The 17,623-nt window shown below is 35.3% G+C and overlaps 1 protein-coding gene across 2 annotated transcripts in view; it reads right to left on the reverse strand.

Annotated features, from left to right (window-relative positions):
- TMEFF2 (transmembrane protein with EGF like and two follistatin like domains 2) overlaps nucleotides 1-17,623 on the reverse strand; it is a 244,576-nt gene that overhangs the window by 139,634 nt on the left and 87,319 nt on the right. The gene's annotated exons all lie outside the window — the stretch shown is intronic.

Raw genomic sequence — 17,623 nt, forward strand, 5'->3', positions numbered from 1 at the left:
AGCTGAAAGGCCTTGCTCCTAAAGATGGCAAGGCATAATCCCATCCCAGGCAGCCATATGAAGAGATAAATTGGGAGGGTGCAAACCTCAAAACAGTGTGCTTGGTTCCATCTCGCTATCTCAACTACGAAATCTTCTGCACTTTATATCTAATAACCATATTAAAGAGGAATGTGAAGAAGAAATCCGTATCTATGGAGATAGAAAGTGAACTCATAGAAACAGAAAAAAAAAAAAAACCCACAAAAGAGGTAATTTCAGAATTCAGTAAACAAAGTCAGGTCAGAGAAACCTAGCATACAAATGTACAAATCTGATCATGAAGCTCTTAAGAAACAACTTTCACCATCATCTCATAGCAGCATTGACTCATCATGCAATTAGTACTCCAGAGAACTCGGAATTTCAAAGGATATATTCATATAGACAGGATTCATTTCCCAAAAGCAAGGAAGAGCAACTTCAAAATGCTGCTATGATCTTTAGTAAATCCTTACCTCTTTCTCTGTGTCAATTCCCTCATTAGGAAAACCAACTCCCCTCAATACTACAGGCCATTGCAAAAATCAAAGGTGTTATAGGAAAGATGAACTCTGTTATTTTGTGTAAATCTGTATCTTTGGTCATTAATGATATTAGGGAAAGGGATTTATTTAACAATAGTTGGCTAGAGGACTCATTGATATTTGTCCACAACTGAGAGCATCTAAGCTTTTGGCATATCCGGTTGTTGGCTGACTCATTTTTGCCTTCATAATTCTATGCAATACCAGTGAGCCACTACAAAATCTATATAAAAGTACATTTCAAGGTTTGTTTTCCTCCACAAATACTATGAGTAAACATAACTGCAATTATCCTGTAATTTAACCCGGTTTCTTTAGAAAATAATATCCTTCTGACAAGGTTTTTGTCTTGAATCAAGGTTTATGTAGACTTCTTTCAAATTGCTGATTATGGAATTTGCTTACAATTTGGATGCCCATGAAACATTCCTGTTGTAATTCCCATCTCTTTTGTTGTGCATTCTTTGTAGTATGTGTTACCTTGGTAACACTTCAAAAAAGGTAAAGGGCTGTTAGTTGAGAGATGAGGTGGTGGTCATGGGTCATAAGTTTGGGTTATAAAAAAAATTCATGGTAATAATCAAATTTTATGATCCATCAACATTGTGGTAGGTGCCAAGCTAATACAAAATAAGACAAATCTCTTACCTAGGGGACAAGCAACCTTAAGTTCACATGTTTTTAACTCATTGTGGAATATACTTTCTATTGTTTTTGGCCTACATGCAACCTCTCAAGACACTTGCTTTGAAATATTTTTATTAGCATATAGTGTTGCAACTTAAACATGGTAGGAAAATACATTAAAAGCCAATTTTCCCTTTTGACTTACGTATAATAAAAGGCATCATTTGCTAGATTGGATTTAAGAAGAACATAATTGAAGTATATATCTTTTCAACATTAAAAAATTCCACCTCAGACATTAAATTATATTCTTAATCTATAAAGTCACAAAAGATATTTATATTTAATATATTATATATTATATATTTTATATATTATATATTTATTTATATATTTTATATATTATATATTTATTGTAAATATTGATTTATATAAATTATGTATTTATTATAAATAAATAGACTTATTTATACCCTACTATGGGAAGGAGCTCCCGGAAAAAAATCCAGTTAATCGATAAGGAGGATTTTGTCTGTTCATTTGGAAAAATAATAGAGTAATTCATTAACTTATGTCTTAACTTTGCAAGATATTTAATCCCCAACCATGACGGCTTTCAGGAAGTATATGCAACACCTAGTGAAAAAAAACAGCCTACAATTTAATTCAATAAAGTTGCAGAAATCATAAATTGGAGGGAAGACAACATTCAGCTTAAAAACAGGAGAGAAATCTGAGGAGTTAACATTGGTCCTGAAGTGTGTGGGTTCCACTTTCTGATAGCATCCTGAGTCCCAACAGTACAGTGAAAACTCACCTTAGGGGTAGTATTTACAGCTGCAAGAATTACCTGTGGGGCTAGAATGTAGAGACAGCCCATCAAATCTTTGTTTGTTTAAAAAGCCTAAGGCATAGTGCCAAATTGGTTAAATGTACCATGTCTGAATTCACTCAAGCATGTTACCACAGTGAAATTAAAGAAGAAACGAAAAGGGAGCTGATCCGTTATAACTAGATACAATAAATGAGACTAAAGATTATATTAGAAACTTTTCTGTGTTTAATGTACAGTATGTGTGACACTGACAAATGCTCTTCTGTGGAAGTTCTCTATATCACACTCATACTTGACTGACTCAGATCCCTGTACTATGTCCGTTGACTCCTCTGTTAATACCTTTAAGAAGAAAACCATAATATTATATAGTTTGGCTATACATTTGAATATAAAAGGTGAAATAATGTGTTTATTAAACCAAAAGTAAATTTACTTATAAAGAATTAAATGCTGGGAGGTAATATTTACTACAATTAGTTCCTGTTCCTCCCCTTGAGCCAAACACTAATTTGAAAAAGGCAAACTCTTTTCAGTGTGGTTCATAGCCCTCTAGCTGCCTGGTTTACTAAGAAACTGCAGCATTTCAGTGTCAGGTTTTTTTTTTTGTTGGTAGCTCAACAGTGAGAAAACAGTTTCTTTGTAGGGCCTCTGAATATAGACATCAATTTTATCACTTCTAGAAATTTACCATAAGCTCAAATCAAAGTTTTTTTTTTTTTTCCCCCCCCTAACACATCCAAGGAAGCTGAATTGTGCCCATAGGTAAGAAAAGACTGAATCCATGAAGGGACGTAGAAGACTAACAGGGAGGTGGGAAAGGGAGTCTCACACTAACTTTACTAACACTGACTATTTACATGGACTATTAACATTGACTATGTCCAATAGCTGGGAAAATATGTGGTCAATGGATGTTTAGCTGATGGAGTGTCTGCATTTTTCCAAATCACCTCTGACTGAATTTGCAAAGAGGGCAGGGTCTCACCTGACCTGACTGGCAGAAGCAATGAGCAACACTTGGGTCAGGGGCAGTCGACTCTGATAACATTATGGGCACCCACTGTAGCTGGTGGTGTCAGCATAAGATGCTACAAATGAAACGATATGCAGAATATAGTGCAAAATTGAATCAATTATCCTGTATTTTCTGAAATACTCATGTATCCTTTGCTCTCTAGGCAAACCCAAGTACTCAAGTTTGTTCCCTATTGATATTTCATGTTTTCCCACCTTTTAATCTTTTAATTCATGCTATTCCTTTTGTCTAAAATTGGTTTCCTTTCTTCTGCCATCCCTAAATGTCCAACGCCTATCACATACATTTCAAAAACTATCTCCAAAATACTTTCTGTTCTTAGCCTTTCACCTACCCTTCTCCCTTCTTGCAGAAGTCTTTCTCTTCTGAACTCTGAAATAATTTAATCTGCCTAGCTCAAGCTATTCATCATGTTCACCCCAGTTATAGGGTTAATTATGGGTATATGTGGTCCCATAAATCTCAATAAACTCTTGGAGGATATAATCTGTATCTAATTTATATTTGTATCTCTTAAGCCACTTACCATAGGAGGCACTCACTAGACATTTGTTTGATAAGTACACTCACTGAAAATCAAGACAAAAGTGACGTTCGGGGATAGAATTGCTCCAGTTCAGCTAATTGCTCCATTTTTTCACTGAATTAGGGTACCCAGACAAAGCTCCTGCTCCCTAGACTCCAGCACAGTCTTTCCTAACCTCCTTTCCCTTTATTTTTAAATCCCTTTAGGCTCAGGAAAGGCCTTTTTCCTCAATCCCACCCAAGCATCCTCCTACTTGACCTAGTTATTTGAGAGAAGAATTAGGTAAGCAGCCTAGGGACCAACAATCTTAGTCTTTTTTTCCCCCCCCAAAGGTGAGGATGACTGAATATTGCTCTCTAGGCAGCAGATAATTTTGCTCTTGAAATTCTGTGATAACTCCACAGAGTGCAGGATCTCAGAGAACAGACTCTCCCGACTTTTTTGAGTGGGTCTTAAAGTCAGCACTCAACTTCTGGAGTAAAACCCTTAGAATCTTTGACAGTCTTCGTGTTTTTCTCCATACCCAGAGAGTCCTGACCATTTTTTTCATGAGAACAGCATCTGCGATTTGGGTCTACCTCTGGGTTCCCACAGCCACCATCCTAGACTGAACCTGCATGTAGCCACTATTTGCATTGTAGCTGGCACATAGTCATGTCACTAGGCTTCAGACCAAGTTATTCCTCTTCCAACTCTATGACTTTACGTAACCTCTTTAAGGTTTTGTTTTCTCATCTGTAAAATGGGGACCATAAATCTACTTTACAGAATTGCTGAGAAGGTTAAATAAGAAAAGACATGTAAATCAGGTAGCACAACGTCTGGAACACAGTAACCCTTAAACTTAAGAAATGGTCTTATCTGTTCCCCTCATAAGCATGTTCTTTTCTCCATGCATTGACTTCCCTATGTAAGATGGCTTCTCTTCTCTTTCCTTCAAAGAATTCTATCCATCCACCAGTTGACTGCAAAATCATTCTACATCATTCTGTCCATAACTGATCTGCTTCTCTTTTCTGTAAGCAGCACTTCACTTATCTTCTATAGCATACAAATTAGAAATGGCATATATTATCTTGCATTCTTTTCTCTTGCCTTAGGAATGATAAACTTGACTGTAAAATCTTTAAGATTGGGGTCATAGTTTATGGTCAAGTGTCCTTTGGCCTAGTGGTGCCTAGCCTAGTGCTATCATATAAAAAGTAGACAATAAACATGTATTGGCTCAACAATTGAAGGAAGTGCTGAAAGACAAAAATTGTAGATTCTTTAGTGGAGTGACTCTGAGTTTTTCCAGAATTTTTTATTATTGTCTGTCTTATTAATTTTAAGTGTGGAAAAAATGTACTAGTCCATTCATAAAGTTCTTTGGCATCATGACATGTCTTTAATCTTCAGTAGTTAAATATCATCACAGTCAAATGCAGTGATATAATAAAAAGCAATCTATTATCATAATAAGTTGCCAGGAGGACAATCAGTCAAAATGGCAGTTCCCTGACATCTTGCCATCCCTAGTCTCCCTCCACAATGTGTGACATGAGCTAATTTTTATGTTTTCTGTATGAAAGAGAATCATGGAAATCTGATCATTGATGTAGGAGCACCAGGAATAGCTTAAATAATATGTCAAATTTCCCCAGTATATTCAGGATGCAACTCAGATGTAGGCATTTGTATTCAAATTTATTATAGCATTAATCAATTTGGAAAATACCTGTCTTCATAGTCCAAATGCCACAGGTAGTTAGTTGAACAGCCAAATCAGTGTAAGACATTGAACAGAGCAGGTATGATGGTCTAAGAGTCTCATTAGTTTTACGTGGATTTTTTATAGGATAAGAAAGACTTCATTGCTCTGACAAGAAGTTATTCATCTACATCTTAAAACTGGCAAGACATTACAATTTCATGGTTCTATTCCTGTCACTAAGCATGCCACGAACTCTAATGCTCCTTTGATGTGTTGAAAATATTACACGTGGGAGATAGTGAAAGCAGCATCTGTCTCACACACTCAAGCTGCCTGCTCTTTCACCTCCAGTCCTCTGGACATTGTTGTCAACTCTCAGCTACCCAGATTCCCACTCCAAGTAGTATCACATCTGCTGCCAGGCTTAGGGATTCTCTGCAGCCAACTTATGGCAGTACTTATGGTAGCTTCCCCCGTGTGTATCTGTTTAATGCTTTGATGGTTGTTTAATGGCTCCTCTCAAACACCTATTCGTGAATGACAGAGTTATAAATCCCAGCATAAATGAAAGTCACACAGTAGCAGAAACATCAGGGAAATCACAGAGATAATCAGGACATTAGATCAGTTACCTGAACAGTTATGCTCAATACCCTCCTCCCCTGCCCCTAAATCCCCTTTTCACTCCCAGGTCACCTACTAAATTTGCAATTGCACAAAGGAAAGAAAAGCATAGAACATTTGCTTTCTAAAAGAGAAAGAAAAAAAATATTTACTTCCTTTGCTTGTCTGCAATCAAGTAAGAAGCTTATTCATGCATTTTAAATTAAACCCTTATTTTAATAGCTAAACACAAAGAGCAAATACTCAGAAAACGGACTGTCTCTGTAACATTTGCTGGGAGAGTTTTGCATGCTATAGTTGGCATTCTGGTTTTATTATGTCACATTATGGGCAATAAGATTAGTTTTTTTTTTTCAAGTGCAATTCATCTGAAGGAAAATATTAATTTGGAGGTTATTATCACAGTACTGAATTTCAATGTAATTCTTCAACTCATTAAAAGCCATGAACTGCTATCTGCCTTTTATGCTAAAATATCCAAAACTGGAGTGAAAGGATGGGGATAAAATTCCTAAGGGGCAGTGAAACCTAGGTGCTAAAACCCTGTCCTCACTCCAAGAGACATGTATTGCTGCCTTTTCAGAAGGATTTTTCTTTTATGATAGTGTGACTACTTCCTCTTAAAAGTTTTAAAAACATATAGCGGCTTGCTTTCTTCATCAGAAACTGAAACAACTTATGTCTAGGTACTTGCCCAGGACTTGAACCCTTAACTAACAGCTCTTTCCCTCAACAAAGTTCAGTAACAAAAATAATATTTCCAGAAAACTGGCTAGATATTATATGCAAGAGACAATTCCTATTGTATTCAGTGTGATCCTTTCTCCTATTTCTGATTGAATGAGTGCCAAAAAAGAAAATGGAATCACAATAAAGTTTTATATTGCTACTCAGAAACTCTCTTCAATATTCTCTTTCATTTATTTTCCTATGTGCAGGGTTTTCTATATTTATTTTCAAATATACAGGCTTCATTACCATATTAGAATTTGTATTTAACAAGTATAAATTCTTAAAGATATAACTTAAAGATACTTTATAGATTATTTAAAATTTTAAAAAGAAATCTGGCGACTATATAAAAAAATGATGTTCCATATTTTACAGGAATCTTCGGTGCTCCCAATACCAATATACATTTTTTCACTGATTGAGGACTAGTTGGGAAGGAAGTTTGTATAGAACACGATAGTAGGCAGAATAATGGCCTCTCAAAGATGTCCACATCCTAATCCCCAGAATCTATAAATATGTTATCTTACATGGCAAAAGCATCTTTGCTGATGTGAGTAAGGACTTTGAGATGGGAAGAATATCTTTGAGTATCTGGTTGGGCTCAATGTAATTACAAGGGTCCCTGGAAGAAGGGAGCAGCAGATCAAGTGAGTAGAAGGTGATGTGAACAAAGAAGCAGAGAGGGAAAAGGCATTGGGATGAAGGGCTATGAACCAAGGAATGTGGGTGATTCTAGAAGCTGAAAAAGGCAAAAACACGAATTCTCCCCTACAGCATCAATAAGGAATGCAGCCCTTCCCATACATTAATACTAGTCCTGTAAGATTCATTTTGGACTTCTGACATCAAGGGCTATAAGACAATAGAGTTGTCTTGTTTTAACCTACTAGGTTTATGGTAATTTATTACAGCAATAATAGAAAACCAATATAGACCCCACAAAATTAAGAGTTTAATTAGAAACCTTCTCTTGATATTTCTCCAGCTGGCCTTTGTTGGGCAAATGCCCATCTCTGCTGTTTGTTGAGCTGTTCTTCTTTAGCTTTATTTGTAGATATCATTTAAGACAGGTGCTCTGCTTACCCAGTGTGTCCCTGATCTCTTGCAGCTCACATTTTACTGGGAAGAAATAGATGTTACACAAATGTTGCTAGATGATAAAGCGGGTAGTAAGACAAATAAAACAAGGAGATAGTGATGTTTTAGTGCTATTTATTTTGAGGTAGTAATAAAAAATGAAATAAAAATAAAAGTTTTTATAACTTTTTTCAAGAATATATCTTTTTTCAAGAATATATCTCAAATTCTGTTTCTATGTTCTTATATATTATTTGTCCACAAAGAAGGGTTCATTTGGGACTCCCAAACAGACTCTTTCTTGTTTCAATAATATCCCATCTCTCGTCACATATTAGAAAGCTAGGTGTTCCTTATTTCTAAAACGTAGCCATAATTAGCAAGGCAGAAAATAGTACAAAAAACATTTGGATGCAAGTGCCAAATCTGAATTCCAACATTTCAACAGCATAAGATATTTCTATCCTCTTTCTTTGAAGTTGCTGAATGAGAACCAGACAAAATAGACTTCACCAGGAATCTCCATAGAAAATTGAATCATCTTGATAATGAGTAGACCCAGGCCTAATCAGACCTTATTTGCCACTTCTACATCCACTGCTGTGATTTTAGAGTTGAAACCCAAGGTAAAAGTCTTTGTGATTACATTTAAACCTGGAGAACTCCAAAGTTAAAAGAAATATATTTCTTTAAAAAAAAAGAAAAAGAAAAAGAAAGAAGAGGGAAAAGAACAGTAAGAAGAAAAGACTAGAAATCAAAAGAAAAAAAGCGAAGTGAAAGGAAAAGAAATTTGGGTTTTCATGCAAGTTGAGGCTGGTCTTGGAGACACATGGATCCATGTTGCTACAGCCAGGACTAAATTTTTTGATGTGTTTTCTCATGCCTGTGAGTTGTTTTTAGATTAACAGTATTAGCAATAAAGTTATGATAATTCTCTACATTGTCACATTTTAATGTGGTTACTTTTGGATGTACTTATTATTAATTTAGTTTGAATGAAGCTTATCCACTTTATTTCAATATGTATTTGAAAAGGAGAAATGCTGAGATACTTCATTCTGGTTGAGGTTTTGGGTTTCTCAGGTTAGAGTGAGAGGGTTGAATAGAATTGGGGCTCACAACACAGATAAAAGTTTGATGCTATACAACTTTTATTATCATGCTCCTCATGTTTCTTTTCTTTTGTTCTTATTTTAATGTGTGATGCAGCCTCTCAACCTACTTGTATTCCATGTGATGTACATACAGCTAGGTTTCAAAGGCACTGACCCAAATGCATTTCAAGTGATAACTGAATACTCATAATAAAATTCTACCAGAGGCCAAAGGTAGAAAATATTCCACCAGAGACCAGAGGACAAAATATTCTTAGCAGTGTGTGTGTGTGTTTGTGTGTGTTTGGTCAATCTACACACCTCGATTTTTACCCCATCTTATGTTATTTGTGGCTGAAGAGGATGCCCTCTGATAGAAAAAAACCAAATATTTTCAAACTTGATGAGAGAAGTCTCATCTTAAACCAGTCTTTATGTGATTAGAGATCATGTTTGAAAATAGAGTCAAATTTTATTTATACTCAGTTGAAACCCTTTAAATGAAGCCTGTAATTTTAATGTTTGATTAAGAAAGTATTTGGAAACACGCTTCCTCTCCTCTAGCAACTGTTAAATTCACCTTAAGAATTATTACAGCTTCTATTTTTTGTCTTGATTTGCAAAGGGCATGATAATCAATAATAACTGTAAAATAATATAGAAAAATTAGTTTTTCATGCATGCTCACGATTTGTGTTGACATCAATTGGCAATAGTTAGTGTATATATTGGAGAGGGAGAAATTAAGCTTCCAATAATTAAGTTTCAAACTTACTGTTATTTTTAGCAGTTTTTGGCTTTAAAGAAAGGATTTTTGAAAAATTTATATTCCAGCATCCCATTAGCAACAGAAATGGATGTATTTTCCTCTAGAATCCAATGACTAATTTCTTTTTTTGCAATGTGGTTCTTAGTTATCCACAGCCAGCTTTCCTTTCTGTGCAGACTGCAGAGTCCTATTAGGTTTCTTCCTTTAGAGTCTACAAATCTAAAGCTTGGAAGTCAACTTAGGTAAGAGAAAATAGTTGAAGCCATAGAGAAACCTCTCAAATTGCTGGGATTACGGGTATGATTACACCCGGCCCTAATTTATTTTTAAGAGTGTTCCTTGCAATATTAAAATTATACAGTTATGTTGGCTCATGTCGGTAATCCCAGCACTTTGGGAGGCCAAGGTGGGAAGACTGCTTGAAGCTATGAGTTCAAGACCAGCCTGGGCAACAAAGCAAGGCCCTCATCTCCATGCATAGACACAAAAGTAAATTAAAATAAAATAAAATTATACAGTTATGAGGAAACACAATAAACCCAAAACTTTTCCTGCAGCAAAAGAAATATGGAAAACAATTATTTCAAACAAAAATAAAGATAAGAAACAACAACAACACAAATCCTCATAATACAGATAATTTTGTTACTAATTTATTGTAGAGGCAAAAGACTTTCCAAAATGATCCTCATAATAAACTAATGGCAAAGCTAGAAATACCAGAGTTATTCAACCTACCACTTCTAAATTCAGGCCTAGTGCTTCCTGAACTCTGGGAGCAGAAGTTTTTAGTACCTTACTTTAAATATACAATAAATAAGAAATAATTAACTGTCAAAATATTTAGCAAATAAATAATAAATATACAGCAAATAAAATGTATGTAAGAGAAGTATCCTTCCTAGTTTTTGACATAATGCCTAATTTGAGGTTAAGATATTAATATATTCAGAGGTCATATGACTAATTTAAAAGACATTTTGGACATTTGTGGTGGCTTAGTCTTCTGTTATTACTCTTTAAATCGTGAAGAGGTTTTCATAATGAGAAGTGGTATTACAGGAATTTAAAACACTGCTCTACAGAGCACTTACTGGCAGGAAAATGGCATTTGGATGGGTGTTCCTCTATGAAAAACAAAGCGGTTGATATTACTTAACTTTCTCTTCTGCTCAAACTATGACTTGGTCCCCCATTAATGTTACAATGAAATCAATGGAATATTCATTGGGCCTGTTTCATTTCAAAGGACAGTTTGAACCTTTTATATAAAGAGATTTTCAACTGAATTAAAAAATTTTATACACATAGATGTAGATGGAGCACTAATACAAAACAACAGACATGTGACTGTATGCTAGGTTAATTTTTTAGTGATTTACAGGGTACTGTTATAAGAGGTTTCTTTAAAACATCATTTGGAAATTAATACTCATTCTATATATAAGAGATATTCCTACATGACTGATTTTTTTCAATTAATTCTTTATACCTACAACCTTAATTTTGTTTTACAAATGAACCCATTATTCTGAAAGTTATTTTAAAAATTTAAAATTGAGTGTATAAATTTGAGTCTTTGTAAAATTTGTTCTAAAACACACACATATTTTATGTCCATTTTAGTGCTATTTTTTTCTCCTTCCTTGCTTCCTTCCTTCCTTCCTTCCTTCCTTCCTCCCTCCCTCCCTCCCTCCCTTTCTTCTTCCCTCCCCCACTTCCTTCCTCCCTCCTTTCTTTCTGTCTTTCTCTCTTTCTCTTTTTTAGGTGGAGTTTCACTTTTATTGCCCAGCCTGGAGTGCAGTGGCACAATCTCAGCTCACTGCAACCTCCGCTTCCTCAGTTCAAGTGATTATCCTGTCCCAGCCTCTCAAGTAGCTGGGATTACAGGCATCTGCCACCAGGCCCAGCTAATTTTTGTATTTTTAGTAGAGATGGGGTTTCACCATGTTGGCCAGGTTGGTCTCAAACTCTGGACTTCAAGTGATCAGTCTGCCTTGGCCTCCCAAACTTTGGGATTACAAAGGCGTGAGCCACCATGCCCGGCCCATTTTAGTGCTATTTCTTAGCACTTAATGTGCTAAATACAGTATTTGATAAAGAATGAAATCATCAAATTTGTGTGTATACTGCCTCTTGCAAATAGAATAGCAGCCATACACACATTTTCAAAGAACTTAAGAAAATCATGTTGGCTTCGCTGATAGGCATTTATTGAGATGATTTAACAAAAATTATGTGTGACTTCTCCATGTGAAAAGCTCCTTTAATTGTTTATTACAAGCATACTTATTACATTGTGCATAGCATGTTTTGCAAAGGATTCCAAGTAAAAAGATCTCACAACAGAATTACATAGATTTGGTTGTAATTCCAGTTGATTGCTGATTTGTTTCCTAATTCATGTATCTGTATCATCTTATATACTCAATCAAAACTTACAAAGAGCATATATTCCTTAACACATATTCTTTAGCTATGCTAACAGAAGTATTTTGAAGTATGCTGACAGAAGCAATCATCTGTCAATTTAGACAATAATTCACCCAAACATTTCAAATAGATTTTAAGATACAACAGATACCCTCAATGGACCTACCATACACTCTTCTCTCAGAGAAAGAATTATTTGACTGCTCATTTTTAATCTTAACAAAATGGAATAAATCTTAATTACAATTTTCAATTCATTCTCCTGCTTATGCGATACAGCAGGAATAAGACAATTACACAGGTCATATCATTTCTCAATTGCATTTCACTATGTACCCTTTGACCTCCATTATTATTATTTATTAAGGTCTTTATATTTTTATTTTTAGACTATACAAATATATCACTGAAGAGAGTGTGTTTGCATTCAAAGCTCATATTAGCCTAAAAATTTTATAAATGAATTAAAGAAGGTGCCCAGTTAGGATCCTAGGCACAATATATATAATATCACATTTACACTTGGCCAAAGTATTATTAAGTGATAACAAGTCTCTGTTTTCAACAGCAGCTTGGAAGGAAGGCAGAATGAAGAAAAGAAAGGTCACAAGCATTTGGTGAATGACAATTAATTTGCCACAATTAACCAAGTACTGAGGTAAAATGTCTAGAATTCTGTGCTTTATATTTAAATAGTACACATCATCACTTGATAATGTTTTGGCTAGGAAGTGATCTAAAAACAATATTCTCAAATTTGAATTTAACCACAATAGCAAAGTGAAATGAAATACTAGCTTACATGTTCTTTAAATACAAAAGTGACTTCTTGCTCAGTGAGTGCCAGGTAACATTCTATCAAGCAAAACAATGTCAATTCAAACCTTATTTGAATGAAACCTTGCCCTCCGTGTTTGAAAAAGAATATTTAAAATTATGTGTGTTTAATATTTGAAGATTTTTGGTCAATATGAAATCAAAATTTTCAAAGTAGTTGATTTGTCTGCCATTCGGAATTAAAATACTTTGCTCCAAAAAAAGGTCTTCATTATCTGACAAGACAAGCTGCTCAAACAAGAGTAGGAAAGTGTTAAGAGACTGTCTTTAAAGGAAATACTCTGAGGCTCCCAGTAGATGTTTCCTGATTTGACAGTGAGATTTACGAATAAAGGAGAACCAAGGTACTACTGTGTTTTCCAGCTTACTTTATAGCAGGGCAGCTGAGCTGGAGGCAGAAGCCATCTGCTGCTCATCTCTCAATTGGATGATAAAAGTAAAGTTTGAAAAATAAATAAAAATTAGCTAAATTGGCAGTTCAATAAAGCTGCAATTGCTGAAGATTTTCTCTCCTGGGTAAAATGGCAACTCCAGGAAGGACAGCAGGATGGCTAAAAGCACATCTTTGCCAGCTAGCTGATCATCATAATTCACTATTTGTATGTGAGTGAATACTACAAAACTTTAGAATAAGTCTTGAGAAGACTTTGGTGACATTTTATTCAGTTTAGTTATTCACAAAAAATTGATTTGAAGTTTTTCAGAGAACTTCAGTTATAGAAACCAGGCATGAAACTGTTAAATGGCTTTGAATTTGGAAAACAGGGGTATTATATTTTTGAAACTCGCAACAAGGCAAACCTTCCAAAACCACTCTAGCACTCGGTTCATATTCTCCAAAGACAGCCAGGTACCATCATAGGACACCCACACGGGGGGAACCAGCACAGAGCATGAACACACTCAGTTGAAGAGGAGTCCAGAGAGAACTCCTTCCCTATTGTTCCTTCCCTTTTTTCCCTCTTTTCAGGTTGTTACCATTTCAATCTTTATAGTAAACAAAATGTTATTGTTTTTCTCCTCACATAGAATAGGAACTGGAACTCTGGGTAACTGTTTTAGGTAAATTTCATACCTTAGTAACCAACAAACATATTTTTGTTTGTTTGTTTATTTGTTACTACCTAACTAATGTATAGGTAGGTTTCAACGCTTGAGAGTAAGTAAATCTATGAACAACTTCTTTGAGAGGCTTAGGGCATTAGAGACTGTAGCAGCTTTTAGATGTACTTTTTTATTCAAGCCAGACACTTCTGCATATAGATTTCTTGTTCCCATTGTGTTTCAAATTTTCTTGGGTTAGCAATGATCTGTTTTTCTAAACCCTTGAACTCAGAACAAAATGACTTTGTTTATTCACAATTATGTAAGAATAACTTAAATTGTCCAGGTTATTTGGCGATTTCAGATGGCCCACGTACGAAACCCCACAACTTACAGAGGTTGGCTTGGGTTTTTTGGTACTGATTTTTTTTGAACAACTATCAAATTAATTATTAGCTGTTTATCAAACTTGTACAAAAAAAAACTAGGGTTTTACTCCCATGCATATGTATTCCCACAGTACATAATAATGATGGGATTGCTTTTCTTTTTTTTTTCCATCTTAGGAGTGATGGCATATTTTGGTTCAGTAGTGCTTTTGAATCAACATAGTTTGACAAATAGATCAGTGGAAAAAATGTAGTCAGCATTTGGTTTTCCAAATTGTTTCTGTATTATTATGTATTACTCACGTGTATTCCCAAGATCACCGCATATCTTGGCCGGAAAAGTTATTGACAAATGCCCACAGTAAGAAGTGCCAGCCTAATAGTGAATTACAGTCCTGCTCACACTTTTATTATCAAAGTTAGTAATTGCTTTAAAATAGCCATAAAAATAAGTTTGAAATTCAATAAGCCTTTTCATATTTTATATTAGGAAACCAACCTTACTGAATTTAATTCAAACTTAATTACATTAAACAAACATATATTGAGCGCCTACAGAGACTGGTTTTACTTAAAATACACTGTGCACATTTTAAGGTAATTTCTTGATTGACTTGGAGGCTTAAAAACTGATCTTGTTCATGATGCTGTGTCAGACTGTGGTCTGCTGGAAACTTTTGTCCAGAAAGACTTGCCTCATGCCTGGGCTTTCAGGAGAGTTTGACTTCAAATACTATTTTCCAGCAATCCCTTGTCATGTCACTGTGACTGAAGCCTTCTAACATGCATTTTCAAAGCACATCTTCTATATTTCCAACTCCTGGTTACTGCACTTTTATTGAACAAAGGCTGTTTGGGTAGAATTACTATCTCTACTCACTACTACTGTGATACTTAGTAAAAAATGACCCTTTTATTAATTTGGTAATTAAGTTATGGGAAAACACACACTAATATTAAGTGCTAAAAACAAACAAACCAAAAACCAACTAGTGGCTTAACGATAGAGAGAGCCAGTAAACTTGAGCTGTTTAAAACTCTTGGATTTCCTCAAATGAAGGGGATAACAAGGTTTCACTTATAGATGTAAAATAATCTGATTTTCTATCTGCATGTTGACAATCTTTTTGAAATTAAATACTCCTGAAATTTCTAAGCATCCAGAAAAACATAAAATGCAGATTAAACATTATAGTTCAAGGTGATCAAAATGTTAAATATTCAGGAATGTATACCATCACAAATACATTTTCTTGTATGAGTTCCTTTTGAATTTGTAACTTATTTGCACAAATTTTGTATTATTCCTTTATGGAGACACATGAAGTTTCTTAGCTATCTGTGAGTAGAACAAAATTTTAACATCTCTATCTCCTTCCTCTCGCTTGTTATAAACTCTAATTGAGAGTAAAGCCAGTCTGTGTTTTATGAAGAACAGAGCATTGCAAACTGGATTTCCATACCACATAGTTCATGGGATGTTAAGTATACCATGAAAAAGAAATTTCCCAGGACTTGGTTTACTGTGTTTCAGCAGCTTAGCTTGTGAAACAGTAGAGTTTAATTATGCAGCCTCCTCAGAGTTTGATGGGCAGCTTTCACTGCAGGGCTGGAAGAGAACAATACTGGGGATATTACCCAAAATAATTTTACTGTGTAATTAGTTGTGTGATATATTACCAAATTGAAGTCAATGTGCAGAGGCAGTTGAAAAACATATAGCCAAAAATGGATAAAAAATGAAAAACACCCTAGAGAGTCATGTTATGTATAAAACAATATAGTTACTTTTTTCTGAAGTTTATCATTTGTGTGGTATTTGTTAACTTTTTAAAATTCATATTTTGCTATGTTTTCTTTTCTCTACATGAATAGATATTTACTTTTGTGCCTAATTTCGTATTCTTTCTCTTAAAATGTGATCTTGAAATCTAATAGGACTTGGATCCTACTTTAGGTACTGTTATTTTACAAAGAACCAAAATGAGAAACACAGCTGGCAAATGGATGAGCTGGGATAGGAACCTTGTGTTCTGATTCATTGGTACATATGTTGAGTCACTAGACTATGCTATGTCCCAGGCAGTATCTTATGCTATAACAAAAGACTGAAAATGCAGACTGTCTTCTCGCTTAGACATCTAGTCAGCCTGGAGAATGTACTCTCTTATAATGAAATATTAGGCAACCTAAAGAAAACATCTGACGAGGACACTCGGGTCCACAATAACAAGTATGATGTTAACTCTGGTGAAGACACACGCTCTGGAATTCCTAAGTTCTCTGCTTTACAGTTTCCCTGTCAACAAAATGGTGGTGATTATTATTATGTGCTGTTGGAAGAGTAAATGAGATTCTACATATAAAGCATACAGCACAATGTCTGGCACATACAAAAGCTCCATAGGTGTGATTTAACTTAGTTTTAGGGTGATTGAGCTACAAAATTAGAAATAATTAGAATGTTAAATAATAATAGTATGTCTGGGAGAGGTATGCAAAACACTATGTACACATTAGTGAAGCTCATATAGTAAGAACCTATTACCACATAAAAAAGAAAAACAAAGAAAACATATTGAAGCCTACATTTACTTCTCTTTCAGCTTTTAGCTAACCATTTTGCAGCAGTTAGTCCAGGAATAAAGGACATGCTTACAAGCTTATCACCAGCACACAGATCACGTATACTTCTATTAAAAAAAACCATCTTGGAGCATTTTCTTTCACTCAGAATAAAACACAAAGTCTTCACCATGGTTGTGTATAGGGTCCCACTGGTGTGCCTCAACTCCAAGCCTATTTTCCATGCTTCTCTTTCTCCTCACTCCACTCCCTTACTCTAGCCTTCATGCAATTCTTAAGATGGGATTTTTGCAGTTGTCCCCAGTGATTAGAATGCTCTGCTCCCAGATATCTCCATGGCTCCCTCTCTCCTTCCCCTCCTTTTAGTTTTATTTTAATGTCACCTTTTCAATAATGTCTGTCTTTCTTCTTTCGTTCTTTTTTTTGAGATCGAGTTTTGCTCTGTCACCCAGGCTGGAGTGCTGGAGTGCAGTGGCACAATCTCGGCTCACTACGGCCTCTGCCTGCTGGGTTCAAGTGATTCTCCTGCCTCAGCCTCCCGAGTAGCTGGGATTAATGCCACACATTGCCACGACCGGCTTTTTGTTGTTGTTGTTGTTTTTTGAGACAGAGTCTCACTCTGTCACCAGGCTGGAGTGAGGTGGCACGATAATTTTTGTTTTTTACTAGAGACGGATTTCGTCATGTTCGTCAGGCTGGTCTTGAAATCCTGACTTCAGGTGATCTGCCCACCTCAGCCTCCCAAAGTA

This window comes from Theropithecus gelada, chromosome 12 (assembly GCF_003255815.1).
Source record: "Theropithecus gelada isolate Dixy chromosome 12, Tgel_1.0, whole genome shotgun sequence".
In the NCBI taxonomy this organism is placed as follows: Eukaryota; Metazoa; Chordata; class Mammalia; order Primates; family Cercopithecidae; genus Theropithecus; species Theropithecus gelada.